This window comes from Lithobates pipiens, unplaced genomic scaffold, assembly GCF_037356315.1.
Source record: "Lithobates pipiens isolate NorthernLeopardFrog02 unplaced genomic scaffold, aLitPip1_a1.2 Scaffold_28, whole genome shotgun sequence".
Taxonomy (NCBI): domain Eukaryota; kingdom Metazoa; phylum Chordata; class Amphibia; order Anura; family Ranidae; genus Lithobates; species Lithobates pipiens.
Genome location: NW_027507789.1, coordinates 62,941,777 through 62,958,034, shown reverse-complemented (window position 1 = coordinate 62,958,034; position 16,258 = coordinate 62,941,777). Strand labels below are relative to the sequence as shown.

Here is a 16,258-nt window from a genome sequence, read left to right as displayed (position 1 = left end):
TAATGAAACTGCTGAGTATCCATAACAGCAGACTGTAAAATATTACCGATAATGACCCATTTAGACAGCATGAATGCCAACGGTGTCAACCATGACCAAGCCAAGCAGGAATTGCCACTCAGTGGTCTGACTGCCCTAAACACTGAAATGTGGTTGCTTTGGATAACAGCACATCACCGCTCTTTGTTACATGTTAATAAAGGATTTATTCATAGAAAGCCATCAACTAAAACACAATTTTTAAATTTTCCATACACAGACTCGTTCAAGACTTGTTGTACTTGGCAGTAACAAATCCTTTCGATTTGGCCTCCAGATACTGCATATGGACGGTAAGGATATACAGATCACTGAACCATTATGTCTTGTATTCCAGCTGGATATGGACGGTAGAGATATACAGATTATTGAACCATTATGTCTTGTATTCCAGCTATTCAACAGATGTTTTTGTCTTCACAGTAACCAAGTAAAACGAAGAGAAGGCCTAAAAACATTTCTATATCAATGATCTGCCTGCTTGGACAATTAGGCTTGGTTGACATTGAGGCGACTTATGCCGCGTACACACAACCGGACTTTGACTGACTAGGTCCGAGAGGTCTTCCTGACAAACTTTCGGCAGAGGTCCAACGGACTTTCTGAACGAAAGACTTGGCCACACACGACCGGACTAAGACCGTTCGAAAGTCCGTTCGTTTTGAACATGATGACGTAAACGGGACTAAACAAGGACGTTCAATAGCCAGTAGCCAATAGCTGCCCTAGCGTGGTATTTGGTCTGTCGGACTAGCACACAGACGAACAGTTTTTACAATTTTTAGTCCTTTGGATAGATTTGAAACAGGTTTTAATTTCTAGGTCCGTCTGACTTTTGGGAAAAAAAAAAAAAAAAGTCCACTGGAGCCCACACACAATCGAATTGTCTGACGGATTCCGGTCCGCCGGACAAGTTTGCCGGGAAGTCAGATCGTGTATACACAGCATTAGTCACCTGACAAGTCACTCTCCATTTAGTGCAATGGAACCTTTCTAATCAAGGCGACTCAAGTCACACCAACTTAGAAAATGGTTACTACTTGCACTACTTGGGGGCAACTTCAGAGCAGCTTGCATTGACTTCTATACAAGAAGTCGTTTGCAAGCTGCGCTGATGTCGCGCTGTGGGAACTGAACCTTAAACCTAAAGTTGAACTTCCCCCAGAGGAGGAAGTTCCTCTTTTCTTCCTCCCCTTTTTTTTGGTGGGAGGGAGCGGGTACCTGATTTTGACAGATATCCCCTCCTACTTCCAGTCAGTTTGCCACGGCAATCTGAGCTGATGTTTAGCACCCCCCCTCCTCCCGCAGGCTCTTGGGACATGTCTCAGGGGACTGCGGGACCATTTAAAGGGTGCAGCCCGTGCATGCACAGTCAGCAGCCAGCTGTGAAGCCACAGTAGGCTGCCCACAGTTCAGGTGCAGGCGCCTGCACCTGAAGACCGGCAAAGTCAGGTGAGGGCATCGATGGATCCTGGGACAGGCAAGTGTGCGTTTTTAGTACAGTATTTGTAGCTGCAGACTTTGGAGGAAGGAAACAAGCAAAGCTTCCCCTTTTGAAGCTCTGCTTTAATTGAACAAACTGAAGTTAGAAGCGGATTGGCCAAGATGCACAGCTGTACCAGATTTTGCACTTTCCAGTTTTAGTTAATTAATACCACTGACTTTAGTGTTTTCAGTCACAGAGCAACTACACAGATCAGGACTTCTAAAGTCTCCCTAAAATGTATAAACCGCGTGTTCTTGTTCAGTGACTGAAATGCATAACTGTCATTTCCCATCTGCCCCATTATTACAGCTAAGAGGTGTGATGGGTGGTAAAAAGCAGACTATAGGGCAGGGGTCAAGTCCTGGGGGAAAAAAAAAAAAAGTGTGGGAACTCACCCAAGATTCCCCTCACTGTGCCCATCATTGCAGACTCATTGTACAACACAGCCTCACCTGTGCCTGGATCTCCAGCTGTGTCACAGAGCTTGGGGCTGCAATGTTCGGCAGCTGGCCACTGTAACAAAGTCCCACCTCCTAGACCGGCAGCGGCTCCTATGATAGACGAGCACCAATCCAATGCCAGGAAATTGAATCAGTGTTCCATCCATTACAGGAGGGCAGAGGCCTTCACACCTGAGCGCCGCTGCAGCCACAGCGCAAAGTGGTCCCAGGGCAGACGGCCCCACTAAACGGGAACAGAGTTCCTGTGGCGATTATATATATATATATATATATATATATATATATATATATATATATAAAAAAGAGACATGTGCGGAGTAAAATATTTCGTTTCGGAATTTCGTTTTCGTCCGAAAACGTAATTTATTTAGTTACTCCCGAAATTCGTTTTTGGTCATTTCGTTTTTCGTTCAAAAATTGCATTCGTCCGAAAATCCACATGAATTACGGTCGAATCGGTCTTTGAAGGCTTATGGTGTCTGTCGAATGTATAAGAAGAAGATTCGACGGAGCTAGTATATAGCATACTTTAGAACCCCTATTAAAGTCTATGGGACTCCAACGTTCAAAATCTAAAGTGCTAATTTTAAAGACTAATTTGCAAGTTACTGTCCTAAAAAGTGTTTGGGGACCCGGGTCCTGCCCCAGGGGACATGTATCAATGCAAAAAAAAGGTTTTTAAAAACTGCCTTTTTTCGGGAGCAGCGATTTTAATAATGATTAAACTGAAAACAATAAAAAAGTGTAATATTCCTTTAAATTTCGTGGTGGGGGGGGGGGGGTGTCTATAGTATGCCTGTGAAGGAGCGCATGTTTCTGGTGCTTAGAACTGTCCCTGCACAAAGTGTCATTTATGCAGGAAAAAAAGTCCTTTAAAATCACGGAACGGAAACCTGCCTGTGTTACATCAGAGGGGTGCGGGGTCACCCATACGTCACAGGGAACCCCGGGTTTCCCCTTGCGTCAGAGGGGGACGGGGTCAGGTGACGGGTGGCCCCGCCCTCCGTATACAAGAAACGTCAGACCGCCGGAATCCCTGAAGTGTCTCCTCCGTGGAGACAGAAGAAGGATGGATTCGCTGCGCTGGATGAGATGAGCCATCGCTGGAGATGACCGTCCGTCGCTGGATAGCAGAGTGGATTACCACCGCTGGAATCTTTTTTCTTTTTTTTTTTTTTCTTTTTTTTTTTTTTTTAATAAAGGAATTTTTCAAAAGTGTGTTTGTCCTATTTAACTATTTTTTACACTTTCTTTGTGAAATGGTAGGGGTACTTTTGTACCCCCTTACCATGTCAAACAGGGGGGGGGGCGGGATCTGGGGGTCCCCTTGTTAAAGGGGGCTTCCAGATTCTGATAAGCCCCCTGCCCGCAGACCCCCATAACCACCGGCCAGGGTTGTGGGGATGAGGCCCTTGTCCTCATCAACATGGGGACAAGGTGCTTTGAGGGGGTCACAGACCCCCAAAGCATCCTCCCAATGTTGAGGGCATGTGGCCTGGTACAGTTCAGGAGGGAGGGGGGCCACTCTCTCGTCCCCCCTCTTTTCCTGCGGCCTGCCAGGTTGCGTGCTCGGATAAAGGGTCTGGTATGAATTTTTAGGGGGACCCCCACGTCAATTTTTTTTTCATTTGACGCGGGGTTCCCCTTAATATCCATACCAGACCTGAAGGGCCTGGTAATTGAATTTGGGGGACCCCCATGCTTTTTTTTTTTTTTTTTTTTATCAATGACTTTCAATGAGTGTTCTCTGTATTACGGAGCCGACAATTCATAATAGCTGTGAGTGATTTTAAAAGGACTTTTTTTCCTGCATAAATGACACTTTGTGCAGGGACAGTTCTAAGCACCAGAAACATGCGCCCCTTCACAGGCATACTACCCCCCCCCCCCTACGAAATTTAAAGGAATATTACACTTTTATTGTTTCACTTTAATCATTATTAAAATCACTGCTCCCGAAAAAACTGCCGTTTTTAAAACTTTTTTTTGCATTGATCCATGTCCCCTAGGGCAGGACCCGGGTCCCCAAACACTTTTTAGGACAGTAACTTGCAGAATCTTTTCTCTCTGTCAAATCTTTTTTCTCTGTCGAATATTTTCTCTATATAATCTTGGACTAATAGAGGTAAGGTTAGGCACATTCAACCACAGGTTCTATAGACAGATTGTTATTGTCAGAGTCACATCAAATCTCCTATTCTATATCGAACTGTTGTAACAATGAAAACGAAAATAAAGCATTTATTTATGTCGGATCTTTTGTTTTTCGGATTCTGTGCTTTCGTTATCGTTTGTCAAAACGAAAATAGCTGAAATTCGGACGAAAATGCATTCGGACGAAAACGAATGCACATGTCTAATATCTATATATCTCTGCTATAGGGGGAGCTTTACTAAAACTGGTGCATGCAGAATCTGATGCAGCTGTGCAAAGCAACCAGATTATAATTTCAGCTTGTTCAATTAAGCTTTGACAATAATTGCCAGTTCACATTAGATGCAGTGTGAATTTGCTTGAAAAACGCAACCTGTTCACGCAAACTGATTGCAGAGTATATGTTAAGTTAGAAACCCCGCAATCATTTTTAAAAGGCATTGCATGAGTGTGAACACCCATGCGATCAGATTCCGCTGCTGGTCCAACACCAGTTTGGTGCGAATGCGATGCAAATTCAGCCATAATGTTTGTATGGCTGAATTTGCACTGCACAGACATCGCATGTGATCTGCACAGCAATGTGGTGCGAATCACATGCGATGTCTGGCATCGCACTAGTGTGAACCGACCCTCAAACCTAGAAGCCGATTGGTTACTGTGTACAGCTACACCAGATTCTGTGTGCGCATCAGTTTTAGTAAATCTACTTCATATCGTTTTTACCGCAGCACACCGCAGTGTACTGTGCTATTGTACAGACATGAATAAAGTGCTACTTTAAATAAAGTAAAAAAATAATAAAGTAAACAGTATGGTACACTAAAACATGGATTGCACTGCAGACTCACTGCCCCCGACCCATCAGCAGCCTGCATGCTAAAAGTGTTTTAGCACGTGGTGCTGTGTAAACTAGCCCCAAAGCCTTATTCCCAAGAACACTGAGACCCCTTTTCACACCACACCGCCCATAGCGTGGGCAGTAAAACTCTGCTTCCAAAGAAGCTGCTGGCAGGACTTTTCCCTGACTTCCTGCCAGCGCACCGCTGTAGTGTGAAAGCCCTCGGGCTTTCACACTACAAACAATGGTGCAGCTTTTTTTAGGGCAGATTGCAGGTGCCATTTCTAACGCTATAGCGCCTGCAAAACGCCCTGGTGTGAAAGGGATCTTAGAGGCCGTGTCCATGCAGCCGTTCCCTCCAAAGCCTTAAATGGTCTGCCTGCCTGGAGTACTGGCCCATTCATGGAATACGGGCCTCAGCGCCCATCTAAATGAGGCCTAAGGCTGAGTTCACACTGGTATTAAGACCCCTTTCACACTGAGGCGTGATTTTAGTGCTAGAAATACCGCCTGTAAAGCTCCTGGAAAAAAAAAAAAAAAAAAAAAAAAAAAAAAAAATCGCCTCCCATTCATTTCAGTGTGTGGGGCGCTTGTGGGACGTTAAGAAAAGTGCTGCAGGCAGTTTGGGAGCGCTGTATTTAGCACTCCCAAAACACCCTGCCCATTGAAAGGAATGGGCAGCATTTCCAAAGCGCCTGGAAAACTCTTCGGAAGCGCAGCAACACGGGAGCTTTTAACCCCTTCTTTAGCTAGTGGGCCGAAAAGCAGTGCAAAAGCTCTGCTTACACAGGAGCGCTTTCAGTGTGAAAGCAGCCTAAGAGCAGGCGTTTGACAGGCTTAAAAACGCCCTACAAACACCTATCCACAAGACATAATAGACAGCACATTGTGCTGTTCATACTAAGCATTAACGTTTCGCCGCTTCAAAATTGAAGCCTCATATGGAGTCAGGAGGGTGTTTGAAAGGCCTCCCATTCAAGTCTATGGTAATGCTCCACGAACGCTCTGGCAGGCGTTTTCAGAGTGGTTTTGGTGCGGTTTGCAGAGTGTTAATTTTTCTTTTTTTATTTCTGTCACTTTCCACTGTGCAGCACTTTTAACACTCAACAAATGCTATGAAACCACGCATAGGGCGTTTAGGGAGCGTTTTTAGCGCTTGTAAAATACCCCATTCTAAAGCTCACTGACGCCATACAAACGCTATAGGAGCATTTGTTGAGCGTCACAAATGTAGCCAAGTGTTAACAAGCCCTAAGAGATGCTAAATCCAAAATACTGAAACTGACATCAATGTAAAGCTTGTATGAGATTATAGTGAACGGCGATACTTCAAAGTCGCAGGTAAATGGTATATGAAAACTTCAAGCTGGATCTGAATGAATGGGCCTTGTACTTGAGAAGTGAAAGGAAAGATTAGCCTATAACAAGCTATTGGAATCCAGCACCTCCTCATATCAGGTTACAGAATGTAAGGGAGAGGCCGATAAGCACACTACGGGTCATACACACTTTCCTACCAGGACCCGTGTCATCTGACACCACCTGTCCAATGGGGAAGCCCCACAAGGCCCTGGAAAAAAACACGATGTGGTTATCAAACCATAATTCCTATGCATATTTACAGAAAAACGTATGCTTCAAATTCAATCTGATATCAGTATGAAATTAAATATCACAAAATGAAAGGATACAAAAATACATTGCAGGAATATATTTGAAAGTGAACTTGTTGTCCATAGTAACCAGCCATGTCCACAGTCTGGGTTTGAGACTAACCAGGATTCTGCTGTTGCTATGGGTAACAGAAACAAAACTCCTTTACTATGCAGAAGGGCAGCCATTAGACACAGGGCCCAGAAGATCGCAGCCATCACTGGATATAGCACTGACTATTACAGCAACCGTCAGCTTCCCCTGTGGTCCCACAGGTAGGACTGAACCCAGAGGTGCAAATGGAGTCCGAGATCTCTGGTCCCCTACCACTGCCCTGTGGTGATTTCCTCTTCTGGATCCTGAAATGACCTCGCCGCGGAACATCTAACAGGAAGTATTTGTATCCTGAAGCCATTGATGTGGACACCAAAAGAAGGACTCAAGAAGGAAGTAAACATAAGAGGACATTCGGGACTGAAGTGCTGCGTGACAGCAGATAATGGTAAGAAAACAATTGGCATTTGGATTCAGAGTTTGATTTTTTTATCCCCCAATAATCACATAGAGGGGGTGAGCAGAGGGTGACATCGATCCCAGAAGTGTAGGAGGTCAGATATTTAGCAAGACCTGCAACCACAACATGACAATGAACATTACAGGCAATGGTGCAATGCGGTGCCATTCATTTTCCAACAGATTTGTATTGCAGCATGAATGGTGGTGTGCACATTAGTGTGCTGCAATGCGCGTCCATCGCAAAGCGAGTTGGGCTGCCATGCAGAATACATGTATTACCGCAATGACAGTGTGACCAAGCCCTTACACTGTGCATTTACACCGCAACATTTCTCCTTGCCGCCTGTCCCCCACGCCCCAACATTTCTCCTTGCCGCCTGTCCCCACGCCGCAACATTTCTCCTTGCCGCCTGTCCCCACGCCGCAATATTTCTCCTTGCCGCCTGTCCCCACGCCACAACATTTCTCCTTGCCGCCTGTCCCCACACTGGAAGATTTCGCTTTACTCTTTGTTCAGATCATAAGTGGTCACTGGCACAGGAAATGACAAAAACCTCTAAAAAAAGTTAACTTGAATGCCATTTCATCTTCAGGCATGTGTCATAAACCACGAGCTTCAAATCCTGGGGTTTCCTGTCCATCTGACACATTGAAGTGTCGATTAAGGGAAATTCAAATATTGCACAATAACAGTTAAAACGGAAAAGATTTCCATACATAGCACTGTATAGAGAAGCTATACCCCAATACACGTGAATGCGTACAGACAGCGCAGCATACTCGATAACGAGTGTACTACGAAAACACAGCTGTGCAGGATCGCAGTCCCATGAGTTAGATAGAGGGAAACGTATTTCCTGATCCCTAATCACATGAGGTATACCTAATCTACATCAGAGATAAGAGGAAAGAAAATGCCTATGACATAGTGAACGGATGTAGAAGTCATACACAAGGGTCAGGATGGAAGGAAGGAGATCAGTGACAGAAGATTACATAAGCTGGCCATACACAGGAAGATTTCTGTTCAAACGTTCATAGAAAAATTGTCAATTTGAAAACTCTCTCTTTGCATTATTGAGTTAATTAAAATTTCAGACAAATTCTGTTTGAATGGAACCCCAGATGCATTAGACTCATCATACATGTTACAATCAACTTTAGGCAGGCAGGCCCCGGTCACGACACATTTGTTGGCAGATCTAAAGGAGATTGTATAATCAGGAAGCAATGTATGTGGCAAGCATATGTACATTTTTTCCCCAAACAAAAACCACATTCATTAATGAACAATTTTCCTCTCTGCTCCAATCAATTTCCTCATCACTACAGTCGATGACAGAGGTCAGTTTGATCCCAATAACCATTAGAAAATTGATCAAAATGTTCCAAAAACAAAACTTTGGAAGAAAATTCTACTGTTGTATGGTCACCTATAGCGGGAGCATGAAAGAACCAATCAATGAGTGGACTATATGTACAATGATTCGGAGAGCCCATACACAATATATATGTCCAGATCAACACAAATGTCTTCTATGTACAGGGCACCTTAACATTTAGGAAGCGCAATGCACTAGAAAAGCGCCATAATTTCAGGTCGCCAAAACATATCGGGCAAAAATGGTGTTATGCCAATAAGAGAAAAAGATAATGCAGCGAGTGTCACTTTTGCTGCAATTTCGCAGCGCTTACGGTTTAATACGTCGTCACTTAAAAGCTGCATAAAAAGGGTAACACAGGTGTGTTTAATAATGCGTTCTTGCTGCGTTTTCAATGCATTTCAACGGGAAGGTGCATTTCTTTAACTGACCAAAAATGCAGTAAGCAGGATTTTTGAGGCTCGATTCACACTTGTGCGATGTGGGAACAAGCGCGATTCCTGTGCGGGTTCCCATTTTGCACCTGAATTACCGACGGTTCACACCGACATCTGCTAACTGCTGCGGGTATCAATGTAAAAAGTCGAATAGAATTATATATAAAAATCATTTTTTTAAACTGTCATTTTTGATTTTCAGCCATGTGCATCCTGCATTTTGGAACCAAAAATTACTATTTGGGGTACCCATAGGCTTGAAGGAAGTGGCAGCTTGTATAATATATATATATATATATATTTTTTTATTTTTTTTTTATTCTGTGATGCACTGTAACAATGAATTGCACCTCCCCTACAAAACCAACATCGGTGTGTGTGCATTATAAAGGGACCCTGTCACTTGGGGGGTGCAGAAATGCAGTAGGTTTTCAATACTAGGGCCCTCGGAAAGGAAAATATATAAAACGCTAATTTTACAGGTGACCCATTTTGTAAAACTGACCCTGCGGCGACAGGGCTTGGCATATATGGGCAGTTTTTACTACTGTGATCACACTACTAAAATCCCCCATGATGGTCCTAAGATTACTCTCTAGCAATCGATCGCTTTACTCGGAGAACAAGAGTATAGCAAGTAGTTGCTAAACAAATATATGCTCCAAGTTTGGGTGATCGCTGCTTCATGCAACTTTATGTGTAGCGATCGCTAGTAAAGAAATGCAGGCAAATTTTCCACTAATAAACATTGTCAGTGAGTCAGACTATCACAAGGCAATATTCTCATGGATAAAGAAAGTAGTAAAAATAAATATAGACAACATCATGTTCACATAAAAACTAAGGGAACACTAGATTAAATGTGACATGTCATGAGATAAAATGCATCGCTGTCCTCCTGTAGAAATGCTAATTGCCTGGCCGTCTTCAGCTTCAGTACTGCCCAAGTTACTGACCCTAAACAAGCATATAGCAAGTAGAATCAGAGTGAAACCAGAACTTCTGATCTGCATACATGCTGGGTCAGTAAAATAATCAGGAAGAGAGTCAGGCAACCAGCATTTTCAAGGGGTCAGCAGTAGCAGCCCACCTTTGCCTCAAAGTTCCCTTTAGCGCTCATTCACACTATATTATTATTATACACGATTTATATAGCGCCAACAGTTTACACAGCGCTTTACAATGTAAAGGGGGGGGAACAACACAATTACAGTACAGTTCACTATATGCAGTTGCCCGCATTTGTCTGCCCAGATCACATAGAAAACAAATTGTTTCCTATGTGCCATGTTCCCACTAAAATTCTGCGGGAATGCGCGGAGCGGGAACAATACAGATTTGCTGTGCATTAAATGGCTCCGCGGGACACCGTACACAGCAGGGGTCTCAAACTAGCAGCCCCCCAGCTGTTTCAAAACTACAAGTCCCATCATGCCTCGGCCTGTGGGAGTCATACTTGTAACTGTCAGCCTTGCAATGCCTCAGGGGACTTGTCGTTTCGCAAACTGCTGGAGGGCCCCCAGTTTGAGACCCCTGCCGTACAGAGCGCAGAAAGGAGCATACATTTATATACATTCTAAACCTGCTCCCACTGCCCATATGCAAATTTGTGGCGACAGGACAGGTGCGTCACTAGAGTAGAAATAAACTGTATCTGAGCACCACAAAAGCAAAAAAGGTTTTTAACATGCACAGCAAGCACGCCCATCTATGTCTCCATGCTTTATTTTGATGAGAAATCACATTGAGAAACACCTCCCTAGCATTTCTGGCCACAACCATATTGAGTAAGGGCAGATGATTCATGTAGCATTTACTTCCTGGAATACATATGCCCTTACTTCAGGCATGCAGTCAAGAGGGTATGCATTGCTGAGAAACCCCACCTCCCCTCCTGAAGATTCCTGGGATGTAGAACATTTTGCCTAGGCAAGAAACCAGGAAGTAACTGAAGTGTAAAAAAAATAAAAAAATAATAAATAAATAAAAAAAGCTTAAAACCACTACATATATACTTTCCTATCTATTGACAAATGCTAGCAGCAGCAGGATAAAAAAAAAAAAAAATAGTCAGTGTAGATTGAGAGAGTGAAGTTCTGTTTTAATGACCACCAGCCACTGCCCCTATATCTCCATAAGGAGACCACCATTTTGTTCTGACAGCACGCTCTCAACATAATGACTGAGCTGCCCCAGACACTTCCTAATCAGTTTACAATTGGGAGCTCCTGATCATGTGACCACCGTGCCAAGCAATGTCACATAAATCGGGAAGACTGCCTCCCAGCAGTAACACCTAATTTGTAAAAAAGGGAAGGGAAAAGGCATAATGAGCTAGTATGCACCGCATACCAGCTCATGATGAAATACTTACCTTAGAACGAGGCCCCGACATCTCGCTCGATGCACGCCAAGGAAGCTGACATGTTCCCTCGGCGTGTCTTCTGGGTATCGCGGCTCCGGCGCTGTGAGTGGGCGGAGCTGCGATATCGTCACTTGCGAGCATGCGATTTCTTTCCGTCTGCCGGCCTTTCAGCCGAAAATCCCCTATGCGCATGCGCCGCTGCAGTCAGCGGCTCATTGCGAGGGGAATATCTCCAAACTATACAGGTTTAGGAGATATTCTTTTTACCTACAGGTAAGCCTTATTACCTGTAGGTAAAAGGTAAAAAAAAAACACCACACTATACAACCGCTTTAAGACCTTCTTGAAGAGCAAGGGGTAAAAAAACAAACAAAAAAAAAAAAAAACACATTACAAAATTGTTCACTTAAAGGGGCCGTTTACCCTTAAGGTTTATCACCTTAATGCATTAAGGTGAAAAACCTCCTGTGATGCAGCTGCCCCCCAGAGCTACCCTTTTACTTAACTGAACCTGGTCTTTTTAGCGGCAGGGACCGGCACACCAGCTCCAGCCGATGTTTTTGGTCCTGATTGGATGGATTGGTAGCAGCGCAGCCATTGGTTCCCGGTCTGGCGATGTGGGCGCACAAAGCCATGCTCCTCATCCCCTCCTCTCCGCTGGCATTGTAACTGTGGGCACCCGGCGATGTTCTGGGACCTGCGATGTGTCCCAGAAGATTGCAGGGAGGGAGAGGGTAGAGGTGAACTTCCTTCCGACGCTGCAATGCCATGGGAGGAAGTAGGAGCTGAGTGCCTGTCAAAACTAGGCACCAGCTCCCCACCCCCCCAAAAAAAATAAAAAATTACATGCCACATTTGGGGGTCACCAGCGCTTAAAGCGGAAGTTCCATTTTTGGGTGGAACGCCACTTCTACACTGGGGAGGGGGGGGGGGGGATGCACAGGTGTTCCATGCATCCTTGTGCAGGCAGTCCCACTCATGCCAGTTGGGACACAGCAACTGTACAGACACAGCCGCTGCTCCCAATCTGACATCTGTATGGGTACACGTCCCTGATCTCACGTTGTCTGCATTCAGGGACCCACAGCAGATGTGTCTGCAGCTGCTGCGTCCCAATTGACACAAATGGGACTATTTGCATGCAGATACATGGAACACCTAAAGCAATTGTCCTGACTGGACAAAAGTCAGCAGTTACAAATCCTGTAGCTGCTGACTTTTAATATAAGGACACTTACCTGTCCAGGGATCCAATGCCATCCTCACCTGGGCTAGTTCTTCACTAGACTTTGGGTTCCAGGTCCTAACTGTGGGCAGGCAGCTGTGCAGCTTTCAACTGCACAGCCGGCTGCCCACTGCGCAAGCCTTGCTGGTCCTGCAGTCTTCTGGGACCTGTGATGTGTCCCAGAAGACTACAGGGAGGTGGGGGAAGGAGAATGTCTGCTCGGATCACCTATGCGATTTAAAGCAGAAGTGGGAATGGGTACCTGTCAACAAAAAGAGAACGACATGCCAAAAATTTAAGAGGACATAAAGTGGAACTTACCCTTGAGGGTGGAGTTCCATTTTAAGTATTCCCATGTAAACGAAGCCTGAACAGTGTGAGGCACTAAAACCGCACAATAGACCACCGCCTCACTCCCTGGCAAAAACGGACAGCAAAGCTGGCACGCCAAAACAAACCATTTTAGCGTTCAGGTAGTGCGACAGGCCTTAGAACTAATTGGGTAGTGTCACATTTGTGCGGGTGGTTCCTGCTGTGGGTCGGCCCCTGCTCCCACAGCTACAAATACCCACACAGAAAACGCAGGAGATGAGTGCGGGTGCCATGAATCCTAATAGCACTGGAAATCTCAGCAGCCAATTCCCATAGCGCACTTGCGGTTTCTGTGTAGTCTGCAATTTTTTCTTTTTTTTAAATGGAGCCGGGACCTCTTCACTTTTTTAGAGCTGCACAAGTGTGAACCAGGCCTAAAATGTTTACATGCCAATATAGGTTGTGTTAGGGTGGTGCGATGAGTGGTTACAAAGCTTTGCACTTTTTTTTTTTAAACTTTAAGTGTCACAAAATGACACTTCACTGAACTCTATGCACCATAAACACACTGCATAAAAATACAAACATGCTTCATTTTTCTGCGCATTGTGAAAAAGGAACATAGAGAGCGATTGTTTTCTCCATGTCCTCGTACGGATCTTTGCAGATCTCAGGATGTGGTGTGAAGGAGCCCTGCTGGGCAGTTTATCAGATCTTCACACATTGTATCAGAAAACAGCTACAGGCAATGATTGAACTCTACAAGTGTCCGATACTCACCACAGCACAGACCTACAGACAATAGAACATCTATAGGCTAGATCAGGGATGTGCAATTAGAGGACCTCCAGCTGGTGCAGAACTACAAGTCCCATGATGCTCTGACAGCCACAAGCATGGCATCCAGAGACAGAGGCATGATGGGACTTGTAGTTTTGCAACAGCTGGAGGTCTGCTAATTGCATATCCCTGGACTAGACTGAGCAGAGAGGTGTCGGAGTGGGTGGCATTCTTGCGCAGGGTTTGAATCCCACCCTCTATACCAGCTGCATGGAGTTTGTATGTTCTTCCAGTGTTTTCCAGTTTCCTCCCCCAGTCCGGAAAAAAAAAAAAAAAAAAAAAGTATAATATATATATATATATATATATATATATATATATATATATATATATATATATATATATATATATATATATATATATATATATATATATATATATATATATATATATATATATATATATATATATACACACATACATACATACATACATACATACATACACACACACACATATATACACACACACAGACAGAACTGGCTTCTTCCCAAAATTAGGAGTGCAGTAAGGAGGAGGAAGGGATGATATACTTTAAAGTATATAATAGATATACATAACAATGACTGATAACAATAATACAATGGCAGAATATAGATGAGGCCAATACAGAACACATTGAAAGAAGGACTAGATCTGAACACAGTGTGAAAATCACAGGATAATGAACTACAACTCCCAGCAGAGCAGCATCCCTCTGCCCACAGTGGGTATGTAGTGACTCCTGTCCAATCACACAGCCCGGACCCCCGTCCCCTGCACTCACCTGGGCTCTCCCCGTCCCCAGCGCTCTGCTCTTCCTCTCTCCAACACAACACACACTTTCTGGGCGTGGCGGCGGTTAGCCAGCTGGATGGGCGTTCTTTCCTGGCGTCTGGGCGTGGTTTTCTCGTTGTGGGCGGGACGCGAAGGGAACTAGGAAGGAGACACGTGGGTGTGAGCTGAGTCAGGAAGCGGTGTGAGGGGGGTTATTGGGGTGTACGGGGGTCATGTGACCTGACCTCGGCTGAATACGGCGGGTTGTGGTTGAAGGTCTGGTGAACGCCGCAGACGTACCTCACCTTTCCACTACATAGGATGGGTGTGAGGGAGAGGTGGCGGGACTTGTCTGGACTGGCAGAAGCGGGAATTGCGGAAGGAATGTGTGGGAGCTGAGGATAGAAAATGGGAGACCATGAGGAATGATTCGGGCGGGCTCTCCTGAGGTGTCTGCCGTACTGATACATACAGTGATAGATTAACTCTCTGGAAGCATTACCTCCCAGAACCAGGAGGGGGCAGAAGCAGAGTGCCCCATGACAATGAATGGGGGGAACTACACCGTGCTAAATATCGGAGTATAGCCTCAGGATGCGATGCTATTAACCGCTTTAGCCCTGGAAGGTTTTTACCCCCTTCCTGACCAGAACACTTTTTGTGATTCGGCACTGCGTTGCTTTAACTGACAAAGTCGCGGCCGTGCGACGTTACTCCCAAACAAAATTGAGGTCCTTTATTTCCCCACAAATAGAGCTTTCTTTTGGTGGTATTTGATCATGTCTGCGGTTTTTATTTTTTGCACTATAAAAAAAAAAAAAGCGACACTTTAAAAAAATATATATATATTTTTTACTTTTTGCTATAATAAATATCCCCCAAAATATGTAAAAAAAAAATTCCTCAGTTTAGGCCGATATGTATTCGACATTTTTGGTTAAAAAAAAAAAATTGCAATAAGCGTATATTGATTGGTTTGCGCAAAAGTTATAGCGTCTACAACATAGGGGATAGTTCTATAGTGTTTTTATTATTATTATTTTTTTATTAGTAATGGCGGCGATCTGCGATTTCATAAATTTTTTTGGGACTGTGACATTATGGTGGACACTTTTGACACTATTTTGGGACCATTGTCATTTATACAACAATCAGTGCTATAAAAATGCACTGATTACTGTATAAATGACACTGGCAGTGAAGGGGTTAAACGCTAGGGGCGATCAAGGCGTTAAGTGTGTCCTAGGGAATGATTCTAACGGGGGTGGGGGGGTGGGCTACAACTCGCATGACCGCGATCCCTTCTGCTGGGAGCAGTGATCTCTCATGACATAAGGCATAATGGGGAAATGCCTTGTTTACATAGGCACTTCCCTGTTCTGCGGCTCCGTGACAAGAAGATCAAGTTCGTGGGCATGGTCACGCTGTACGCATTGGGCGTGTGCCTGATAACCATGCCAATTAAAGGGGACATACGGGTACGCCCATTTGCCCACCGCTGTCATTGTCCCAACGTATATCAGCGTGCAGAGGTCAGCAAGTGGTTAACCACTTCCCAAGGGCATTGTATGACATCCTGGATTTTCAGTGGGAATATCTGATTGATGTCTGCAGCTATAGGCGTCATTCAGATATCCTTGTTTGCAGCCGGTAATTCTGTGCACCATAAGAATGATCAAAGCGGCAGTTCCGCCACTTGACTGTTCTTACCTGCGATGAGAGGGGACATCCCCCCCCCCTCCCGCTGCCATCCGGTGCTTCTCCAGGCTCTCCAGTGGGGACCCGGAGAA

The 16,258-nt window shown here is 44.6% G+C and overlaps 1 protein-coding gene across 2 annotated transcripts in view; it reads right to left on the bottom strand.

Moving 5' to 3' along the window:
- The window catches only part of RHBDF2 (rhomboid 5 homolog 2), a 190,617-nt gene extending 176,007 nt beyond the window's left edge, over nucleotides 1-14,610 (bottom strand). For both annotated transcript variants that reach the window (XM_077459301.1, XM_077459299.1), the window contains exon 1: nucleotides 14,479-14,610. The gene's annotated coding sequence lies outside the window, so the exon portion shown is untranslated. The remainder of the gene's footprint in view (nucleotides 1-14,478) is intronic.
- Between the last annotated feature and the right edge of the window lie 1,648 nt (nucleotides 14,611-16,258).